We start from the raw sequence: 2,679 nt of genomic DNA, 5'->3' as shown, positions 1-2,679 counted from the left end.
AGGTTTTTCCTTTATCAAACATTTTTTTTCCTTTATTTAGTGGAAATATTGTTGTTGATGAAACTTACTGATAACATTTTTCAACCTTTATAGCTCCACTGTTGAAAATGAGAAGCTAACACTCACAAATGACAGTGACATAAAATCCAGCCCAACATCTGGTTTTAGGTGATTCTTCTGGAGCCTGTTGGAGGAAAAATATCCCAACTTCAGAAGATGAGCTTTAACTTAACAGAGCTCTGTGGTTCCTCCTATCAGTATGAGAGTCAGGATGAGGAGATGTCATGTTAGGAAGATGAAATGGAAGCTGCAGGATCTTCAGAACAAACAGGTCATGATGCAGGGCTGCTGATTATTCCTCTTTCTGGACACAGATAAATACAACCAGTTTAAAAGCTAAAATTAATGGTTATATGCCACAAATGGAAAAGTGGAATGCACTCCATGCCATGATGTTCAGAATTTATGTCTCATGGCATCTGAAGGTGTCAACATTGCAGCCAGTGGGCTGAGGGAAATACAGCTTTATTTTGTAGCAATTCAAGAGCTACCCAGCTTTTATCGCATCGCAAAACATTAATCTGCAAAGAAGCATTTATTTTTATTATTTTTTTGGTCACAGTACCCCCAAGAATTTAAAACTACTTTCACCCCTGCCTGTATGTAAATGAGAGCAATCGGAGGCAGGTGATTAGCATGTTATTGCTTGGCAATCTGTGTCATGTGACTAAGCTTTAATAGTCACATGACATGTGATATAGATATTTAATGTAGTTATGAGGATATAGGTATTCAAATTTACCTCAGTATTTTTAGACTGTCTTTGAATGTTGGTCCCTGTAATAATTTGGTCTTTTTCGTGTCAATTTCTGTATGTAACAGAGTTACAAATGTACTTTTTTTCAAATTATAATTTCTAATTCATTTTATATTGAGAATTTGTGAATTTTATCTTATTTAGTTATTGTTATTTGTTTCTGCCTGCGGGGGTCGCCTTTCTGCCCTCTGCCTTGTTTGTGTCTCCTGGGCTTCCGTAGCTCAGTCCAGCCCTCATAGCATCTCTGCTTCCCCCTTTTCCCTCACAGCATTGTTCTGCGCTGCTGTGGGTAAGTCAGACAAGTTCACTGCTGCGATATATGTTTATTTTCTGTACGGATGTTGTTGTTTATGTTGAAGTTTTATCATATGATGTTTATTGTTGTTTGTTAATGTGTTATTTTGCAGTTTTTACCATCATTGTGGGTTTTTATAACCAGTTTTATTATAATTTTCTTTCTTTTATTTTGGCGCGAACAACCGGTGCTAATCCAGCACAGTTCAGTTGAACATTGTTTTTATTTTCACATTTAGGCTGGAGTGCAAGGAGATTTGAACAGGAGGTTGATTTATTGTTTTACTCTTCTCCTCCAGGTATGCGTTTTTATTTTAAGTTATCCTTTTCATCTCTGTTTATTTAACTCTGTCTATTGTGTTACTGTGGCCACCAGGTGGCGTTTTTCTCCTCTTGTTTTTAGTTTATGATTTTTGTGAGATTTCTTTTTTTGTTGTTGATTTCTGTTGAATCGGGAAAAAAAGTTAGTGCACAGCGTTGTTCTGCGCTGCTGTGGGCTGGAGTGCAAGGAGATTTGAAGAAGAGGTTGATTTATTGTTTTACTGTTCTCAAGAATAAAGGATTTCATCGAAACCTGATTGGCTTCTGGAGACTCATTAATACCACCCGTTACACGTAAACCTGAAAACTCCTCAGACATAAACGTTCTCTCTCTGTAAGTGAGCGAGTTCATCATCAGCTCACATAAAGCTGGTAAAAGTTTTTTTTTTTATTTTATTTGAGATGTTTCGCTTTGACAAGCTTTACACAACAAGATGAAAAAGGAAGAGGACCTACATTCATACTGCACGTGACTCTCAGCTCGTCATTGATGACGTGATCCTCGGTGGCAAATTCAAAGCCCGAATCACACGTCACAGATTGACGTCAATGAGCGACTGAACCAGTCTTTGAATGTAGGTCTTCTACGATCATTTGGTCACTAAACTTATTTTCGTCTTCCAGAACGAACCAGTTAGACAGGTTCTTAGGATCGCACAGTTTATCCTTCCTGTCTTTTCCTCTCTCTCAGTCTGTCCCTCTTAGCACAGACTGAACATGAGAGGTCGTTCACAACGAGACGAAAGGGAAAAGGTTCAGCGCCGGGGCTTTTTCATAAGTCCCATACCTTACGCCTTCTCGCGAGAAGCGTAAGGTAGGATACTGGCGTTCAGCGGGATGGGAGGCGGAGGAGTTGCCTCTCCTGCGCGCCAGGCCCAGCGGCATGGGCTGACTCTCGGGGAGCGTTGCGGGGCTCCAGAGTCAGCCGTTCCCGCCCTGGATGGGAACCTTTTTTTTTTTTTTCTCATACCTCAGATTGGCCAACTTTCTTTCTTTCCCATCTCCATTTGTCAGTCATACAAATCAACCAATCATCACAGGCCAACTGAAAATAAAGAGGGGCGGTCACTTACGTCACTTACTCATATATTCATGTTTATCTTCACGAACAGACCTGCTTTTGTTCGTCCAGCATGGATTTTCGGACTTATTTAAAAACTAATAATCGGAGGACAAGAGGTAACAAATATATTTTCAAAACAAAAAAAGACTTTGTCTTTAACCCCCTCCCCCTCCAAAACTTACAC

The sequence above is a fragment of the Poecilia latipinna genome, unplaced genomic scaffold (genome assembly GCF_001443285.1).
Source record: "Poecilia latipinna isolate Pla-1442-1.1 unplaced genomic scaffold, P_latipinna-1.0 Scaffold326, whole genome shotgun sequence".
Classification (NCBI taxonomy): domain Eukaryota; kingdom Metazoa; phylum Chordata; class Actinopteri; order Cyprinodontiformes; family Poeciliidae; genus Poecilia; species Poecilia latipinna.
Note: the sequence above shows the minus strand (reverse complement) of the source record.